The 7,747-nt window shown below is 40.2% G+C and overlaps 1 long non-coding RNA gene across 1 annotated transcript; it reads right to left on the reverse strand.

The window, feature by feature from the left end:
• Nucleotides 1–625: 625 nt before the first annotated feature.
• LOC139025358 (uncharacterized) lies at nt 626–6,539 on the reverse strand. Its single transcript, XR_011476940.1, has 4 exons — nt 6,224–6,539; nt 5,751–5,871; nt 4,514–4,577; nt 626–1,249 (listed from the first exon to the last, which is right to left on the reverse strand). It is a non-coding gene; the product is annotated as an uncharacterized lncRNA (long non-coding RNA).
• Nucleotides 6,540–7,747: the final 1,208 nt, after the last annotated feature.

Below are 7,747 nucleotides of genomic sequence, written 5' to 3' on the forward strand. Positions count from 1 at the left end.
AACTCCAGAATTTTGGTAACTTTCAAGTTTTGGGGGGATTTCCTAAGATCACATCTAGTGAGGCTTTTTTGGGTCACTTCAGTTATGAAGTGTCCTGTAATTATCTCTGGCCTCTGTGTGGCCTTATCACTACATGCGAATTCATTAAAATAAAAAGTTATATCAAGTATAAGGACCAAGTTCCATATAGAATTTATTTGGTGCTGACATCAAAATGAGGGGTATTGTACAAAATTGGTTTTCTAAATTAGACCAGCATTAGAAGTCTCTAACCAATAGAATGTCAAAGCCCAATGTACGTGATTCACGTGTAAGCCACTCTGTCCTCAACTCTGTTGGGAGGAAAGCAAATCCAGACTCAGGGTGGAGAAGAAAACATAGTGGGCGTGGTGTTTTGCCGGAGCGATTGGATGGTGAGTCAGGCTACTGTGTGCAGGAAGGAACAGAACGACAGACCCGCACCATGAAGTTATCTCAATGCTTTAAATAGACTGGCCTTGCATCCAAGAAGTACAATAGGCTACAGATACATCATTTTTGGGCGAATAAAGTTTGTAATAAATCATATCCAAGCTTAGTTTACTAGTGTTTGGGTTGGTTTGTTTTTATTAATATGCACCATATGCACATGTAGGCTAATTCATGTAGCCAGGCCTATATAGGAAAGAAAACTATAAAACAGGTCTACATTAATATTCTGTATTTTAAAGTTACAGTTTGAATARAGTGGCAGTTGGGACTTTTACTGAWTTCTTCATTCATMTTTATGACAGGARAATGTTAGTATTTTACAACAGTACACTGACACCTGGTGGAAAAGTTTATGACTTTGAGATCAGGTGATCTCCACAGAAACATGCTTTGTTCTATCCGCAAACAGAACAGCTATCATTTTTTAGACTTGTACTGTATATAACACTTGTATTTCCATAACGGATGTGCAGCCTGCAGACAGTATGTGTTGATATTTACAACAACCACAGAACATCTACAGTAAAGGAGAGGCTGATATATGGCAAGTCAGACAAGGGAAAAAATTGCATTTTCAGTAATCAAAATATTCACAGTAAATGCATATCTTCCACTCTACCGTACAGCTAGCTGTTACGAGAAGGTGTCTAATGCCATGTCATCATTGGTCAACGGTGCCAGAGGGTCAGGGGTTAGGATGCGGCAGCTGCAGAGTTGAGTAAAGCCCATTGTCTCTCCTTGTGAACGTGTTGTAGAGCTCAATGTCCTGTGGCTCCTCCTACAAAGACATTAACAATATGTCACCATATTACACTGTAGAATCTCATATGGGGCTCTGGAAAATTCAATTGAAAAAGTAAAAGAGCGTAGTCTGCAGGGGCCTCATTAATAAACGCTGCATACGCACAAAATATGCTCCATAACATGCTTGCTCCAGTTTTTATAAAAACAACTTGACATGAGAATGTGCTTATCCTCACGCTAACTTTAGACCATGAGTACGCACAGTTTCAAGTGGTTGAAGTATTGCATTACAAGAAGGCATACGTAGCCTAGTAGTAGCATGGTGCAGGAATATATGATAACTCTCTTATTCAGGACAATTAAACAGGTAGCTAAATATCATGCAATCATTCGCGGTTAGTGAGAAGTGCGAAAAATCTATTTATTTTATATTTGCATTCTAAAATAATTAGGTGTCCTTGCTAAGCAAAGCACAACTCTAGAGTTCTTCTTCCTGTTTTTATTATTATATTTATTCTGCTCACTCTAAAGTTCAAAAGATTTAAGCTATTAAAACGAAACCAACTTCCAAATGTCCAGACTGCCCCAAGGATTTTTGATGCTGTGTTTACTTTTTGAGCTATAGCCATTTAAAATATTCTTAAATTAACACAAATATATATTTTATTTATTACTTTTATTTATACAGGGTGGGTCAGCATTGAGACCAGGATCTCATTTGTAAGGGAGCCCTGTGAACATGAACATACAATACAATACATCATATCAATACAGTAAATACAACCAGATCAATCAAAACAAACAATCATTTCTAGGTGGCCTGAAGGATATTCCATGAGCTGAGGCATAAAACTAAAATCATTTGTCCCCAGGTCAGTGGAGACCCACGGGACCTCCAGAACTAGCCAGTCTAGAGAGCGGGTCTGAAAATTGCTGGATTTCCAGTCAATACATGAGCTGAGGTAGTGGGGGGGGGAGTCTCTGAAGAACCGCTTTATATACAAAAAATAGCCAATCCTGGGCCCTTCTGGTAGTCAGAGACTCCCAGCTAAGAGAACTATACAAAACGCAGTGATGTGTATGAAATATACCCCCAGTGATAAAACGCAGTGCTGAGTGATAGACTGAATCTAAAGGTTTTAAAACCGAGGCTGCCGCATGCATGTAGATTATATTACCATAATAAAGTACTGGGAGAAGCGTTGCTTGAACAATCTTCCTTCTACTTTCCAAAGTGAGGCAGGATTTATTTKTATAAAAGAAACCAATCTTAATTCTCAACTTTTGTGTCAGTTTTTCAAWGTGTGTTTTATCGTCATCCCATCTCATCATCATGTKATTTGGSCATTATTACAGAGGTAGCTATTCAAAATGGTCCTGCTCATTGGCCAATTAAGCTATACTGTAGGGCCCAAAGAACCTACAACACAACCACACAACCACAGCTACAAACACCACCCCAAAGATGACATGTGCAGACTGACAAAACATAGGCTCCTTCAACACAGCTTTTTGCTTTCATTCCTACTTCATGAACGATAAAGCTTGTTGTATCCCCATTCATTTCAATTGCGGAATGCAGGCTTCAACATTCAAAACTGAAATCACTGCCATAAAACTTTCCGAATGTTCAAACTAAAACAATTTGGGAGCATAAAAACCATTCTATGGCTTATTGATGAATATGTACTCACTGTAGCCTACTATACTAGCCCACTATAACCTACTATAACTCCACACCTACAACCACCCAAAATAGGTCACTATAACTAACACATAGCCTTTGAAACCCTTTACTACCATGCTACTACTAACATTACTACTGCCTTCACTACTACTACTGTTTCCCAACCATAAATACTGCAAAGACTAGCAAACACACCACATTTACTTCAGTAAATGTCATTTTCTAGTTAGAAATAGGTATAATTTTTTCCTATTTATTTAATTTCCATGATCATGCCGAGTGACACAGTGGTCTAAGACACTGCATCTCAGTGCATGAGGTGTCACTGCAGTAGCTGGTTCAAATCCAGCGGGAGTCCCATAGTGCGGCGCACAATTGGCCAACATCGTCTGGTTTGGCCGGGGTAGGTCCTCATTGTAAATAAGAATTGTTCTTAACTGACTTGCCTAGTTAAATAAATTGCAGAATAATCTCCTCACCTTTCCTGACTGTGATGGTTTCATGGCCATGAAAGACCTACAAGTTAGGATAGGCTACAATTCATCAAATAACTTATTTAAGTCACGTGTAGCTCAGTTGGTAGAGAATGGCGCCAGGGTTGTGGGTTCGATTCCCATGGGGGACCAGGTTGAAAATGTATGCACTCACAACTGTAAGTCGCTCTGGATAACCGCGTCTGCTAAATTACTAATTAGACCCAATTTACAGTATTAAATAGATAAGCTATTTCAACTATTTTGCTCTATGTGATCCGATCCGAAGAACAGTTTAACAGTAGAACAGAAGGTTCACCTTTTCCATTGCCGTTTGTAGGCTACGTCTGAATACTGTTACTGTCAAATTTCTCGAGTAGACAATATTTAATTTATGAACATAAAACGTGTATCATCACCATTGCAGAATAGATTCCTCACCTTTTCTGGCCATGATGAGTTCATATTCCTAAAGTAGCCATAACATAAATTACCATTTAATTGGGCCTATTGGTTATAACATCACCCGAAAGGGAGCGCGGTTTGAATTTGAATTTAACAGAAGAACAAACAGTTGATATGTTGTAATGAAGTGAGTAGGCTACCACTGTAAGTAGGCCTATACTGRCATTTCGTTCCGAGTAGACAATGTTCCAGAATTCACGGCCAGTGCAGCATATTAAAAAGTTAATGCAAAACATTATTGAATTCAAACAATCTTTTTACAATTTCACAACAATTTGCAATTGTTTTTTTCTTTCAGAAATTGTCAGATACAGCAAATGTCACTGTAAAAGTTTAAAACATTCTGTCAATTCCTCAAGACATTTGATCAAGCTCTCCATTTCTATTTAGAAACTGCCTTGGTTTAATTCCAGTACACAGAAAAATAGGGCGTTACTGTCACCATAAAATGTAAATTATGGACGTTTTTCAGGCGGATTTTAATGCTAATTCACGCGTGAACAGGTTCAGGATGGGTCTGATTTAAAATGGGAAACATGCGCATCCGGCAAGTTTATACATCTCAATATTTTTGTACGTGTGCGGTCTTTTCAGAAATGGCGCACGCAGATATTAATTGTGAAATGTACGCAACGGTTATAAATGAGGACCCAGCTGCCTTCATCTGACTAACAGGCAACAGCAAGCAGTGTTGTGGCACCTCGTTGACGGTTGCAGACACTTGTAGCTGTGTTCTCCTGTTGAGCAAAAAATAAAAATGATTAACATAGCACCAAATGAAACCTGTTTTACACCGCACATTTTCCAGAGCAGAATGATTGTGTGCAGTGTATGCGTGTTTTTTTTCACCACACTCGTTTTTGACAGGAAATGAGAAGCGAGCAGCCACAACAGTGCAGCTATTGGAAACTACTCACTGGTCACAGATGTCAGTTGAACATCTAGCCTAGTTTCGGTTTGGTTGAGTTGTCAACTAACGTGATTCAACATGAATTCAGCAAAAAATGTAACCATGTTATTGGATTTAGGTTAAAAGTTGTGGGTGGTAGGGGGGTGGGGGGGGGGGGGGGGGGGGGGGGTGGGGGGGGGGGGGGGGGGGAGGTGGGGGGGGAGGGGGGGTGGTGGGGGGGGTGGGGGTGGGGGATGGGGGGGTGGGGTGGGGGGGCGGGGGGGGGTGGGGGGGGGGGGGGGGGGGGGGGGGGGGGGGGAGGGGGGGGGGAGGGGGGGGGGGGGGCTGGAAATTCCCTTACATGGGCTTTATTTTGCGAAATCGCATCAGTCCCCGGTTGTCTTATATTGCATTGGTTGAAATGAAGTGGAAACAACATTGATTCAACAGTTTTTGGCCCAGTGGTAGTGATCAGTACAAACTCATTGAGTCAGACTTAAAGTAGGTCAAGTAGCTGTGTGTTTTACATTGTGTTTGGGTATTTTAAACTTTGTCGTCAGGTATATAGCATTGGCTTGCCATAGTGAACTTATGAGACTTCAAAAAACTTCCAAAACGACATTTAGACAGAAGGAGTTGGAGCACTCAACTGTCATCTTTTATCATCCTAAATGGGATTAAGTGAGCTAAAATAAATCCTCTCTGCCTTCTTGTTGAGTGCTCAATTACTTTCTGCTCAAATTAGTCCTTTGAATGTTTTTCTTGGTAAGCCCTTTTCATGCTTTTCATCATTGTTGTTGAGGGCACGCCTCTTTACCTCTTTGTTTGGCTGAAGAGCGAAGGCCCACCTGACCTCATATCATTGCATGTATTTCTGACACTAATTCAGTACTCTATCCTCATTGTAGATCTAATATGTCTTTGAGAATGCACCTTTTTTTACTAGAGTGCTTCCAAGTAATTATTCAAATACCAAAAAGCTGACAAACACTCTTTCACCAAGCAATTAGTAATATCTTACCTGAGATGAATTTTCCTCATGATTATGCCCCCAAACACCAGGYCAGCTACACATGCTGCAACGCCTGTTATCATCCCCCAATAGAAGAGACGGTTGTCTGTGGCCTGTTGCACTTGGGTTCCTGAGAAAGGGGAAAATATATTATGATTTTATTGGTTTCTATTCCACCATCTTGTTCATTTACATTAAGGCATTGTGTTGTTGACAGTCTCTCCATTTAAGACATTAGTACATGTATTGTTGAGAAAATGTAATATTGTGGCTACAGAGATTCTGTCAGATGTAACGTCTATGACAGATGTTACAAAACAAGACAGCAAAACACTCACAGAACATCAAGGTAAGCCAAATACATTTGAAATACTGAATGTACTTTTGCACATGACAGGCATTCCACTAAATATGTGATGATAAGATATGCTGGTTTTCATTTCAAAATGATTGTGAACAATCCCATCAGACCAAACACTTACCATTGACAGAAATATGTATGTTTATATCAGAATTGCCTTCATCATGTATACTACAAACACAGGTGTAGTTCCCTTCATCAGATGGTTGTATGTTGGTGATGTGTAGAAACACTCTGTCACTCTCTATCTGCAGTGTGATTCTGGGGTCACAAGTGCTGTTGGTATAATTTGTTTCAAAGTCTTGTGAAACTCTACACTCATGACCCTCACGTATAACTCTATTTTTGTGACATACTACAGTAATGATGTCAGTGAGTGTTTGGCTTGAGCAGAGAAAAGTGGTATCTGCTCCTCCGGTCTCCAATGTTTTCTCTTGAGTCACTGTAAACAGGAAGGGAAACAGATTGTGAGTATATTATTTCATGAGGTCGGTTTGATTGAGCATGAGTAGTACTATCAATTCTCATTAATAAAAAGTCCTATTTCAGTCTACAGAAATTACTACAGACCCAAAATGACGTTTTACAATGGTAAAAAGAAACCTGACACAAGAAAAAGCCACTTACTGAATTGTTATTGTCCAAATGAAGACGACCCAAAGTGAATGAATGACCTCATACTAAAACTCTCTCAATGTAACAGGAAAATGATATGGGGGGTTAACTGTACGGGATGCAACTCTAGACAAGTCATCAACTAATCTACAGTTGAAGTCGGAAGTTTACATACACCTTAGCCAAGTACATTTAAACTCAGTTTTTCACAATTCCTGACATTTAATCCTAGTAAAATTCCCTGTCATGGGTCAGTTACCATACCACTTCCTTTTAAGAATGTGAAATGTCAGAATAATAGTAGAGAGAATGATTTATTTCAGCTTTTATTGCTCATCACATCCCAGTGGGTCAGAAGTTTACATACACTCAATTAGTATGTACATTGCCTTTAAATTGTTTAACTTGGGGTAAAACATTTTGGTAGCCTTCCACAAGCAGCTTCTTCTCACCATAAGTTGGGTGAATTTTGGCCCATTCCTCCTAACAACAGAGCTGGATGTAACTGAGTCAGGTTTGTAGGCCTCCTTGCTCGCACACACTTTTTCAGTTCTGCCCACACATTTTCTATAGGATTGAGGTCAGGGCTTTGTGATGGCCACTCCAACACCTTGACTTCGTTGTCCAAGCCATTTTTCCACAACTTTGGAAGTATGCTTGGGGTCATTGTCTGTTTGGAAGACCCATTTGCGACCAAGCTTTAACTTCCTGACTGATGGCTTGAGATGTTGCTCAATATATCCACATAATTCTCCTCCTCAGATGCCATCTATTTTGTGAAGTGCACCAGTCCCTACTGCAGCAAGCACCCCCCACAACATGATGCTGCCACCCCGGTCCTTCACAGTTAGGATGGTGTTCTTTCGGCTTGCAAGCCTCCCCTTTTTCCTCCAAACATAATGATGGTCATAATGGCCAAACAGTTCTATTTTTTTCATCAGACCGAGGAGGACATTTCACCAAAAGTACAATCTTTGTCCCCATGTGCAGTTGCAAACCGTAGTCTGGCTTTTTTATGGCGGTTTTGGAG

Source organism: Salvelinus sp. IW2-2015, unplaced genomic scaffold (assembly GCF_002910315.2).
Source record: "Salvelinus sp. IW2-2015 unplaced genomic scaffold, ASM291031v2 Un_scaffold2551, whole genome shotgun sequence".
Classification (NCBI taxonomy): domain Eukaryota; kingdom Metazoa; phylum Chordata; class Actinopteri; order Salmoniformes; family Salmonidae; genus Salvelinus; species Salvelinus sp. IW2-2015.